This window comes from Sinocyclocheilus grahami, unplaced genomic scaffold, assembly GCF_001515645.1.
Source record: "Sinocyclocheilus grahami isolate Dianchi unplaced genomic scaffold, SAMN03320097.WGS_v1.1 scaffold8599.1, whole genome shotgun sequence".
NCBI classification, from domain to species: domain Eukaryota; kingdom Metazoa; phylum Chordata; class Actinopteri; order Cypriniformes; family Cyprinidae; genus Sinocyclocheilus; species Sinocyclocheilus grahami.
The window spans coordinates 2,588-2,887 of NW_015512133.1; the positions used below are offsets into that span (position 1 = coordinate 2,588).

At 28.3% G+C, this 300-nt stretch overlaps 1 protein-coding gene across 1 annotated transcript in view; it reads right to left on the reverse strand.

Moving 5' to 3' along the window:
* The window catches only part of wacb (WW domain containing adaptor with coiled-coil b), a gene marked incomplete at its 3' end in the record, with an annotated part of 6,186 nt that overhangs the window by 2,583 nt on the left and 3,303 nt on the right, over window positions 1–300 (reverse strand). The gene's annotated exons all lie outside the window — the stretch shown is intronic.

Below are 300 nucleotides of genomic sequence, written 5' to 3' on the forward strand. Positions count from 1 at the left end.
GTATAGCAAGTGCAGAAAGTCACAAAGTCTCATGTAATTTAAAAAGAAATAAGCCCAGACACCAACGGCCTAGTAGGGTTAATTATTTAAAAACTTAACTAGTTAACTACAAATTAAGTTAATTATTAATGGTAAAATAATTAAATAATGCATTAAATATTTAGAGAAAATTTTAAAGATTTAATTTAAAAACTAAATTTTTCAAATATTGCCTAAAAAAGGGCACATCAACAGCAGTGCTTTAAAAGATCATCATCTTCACATGAGCAAAAAAGTCCTTGGCATAACAGCAGAGTGGAC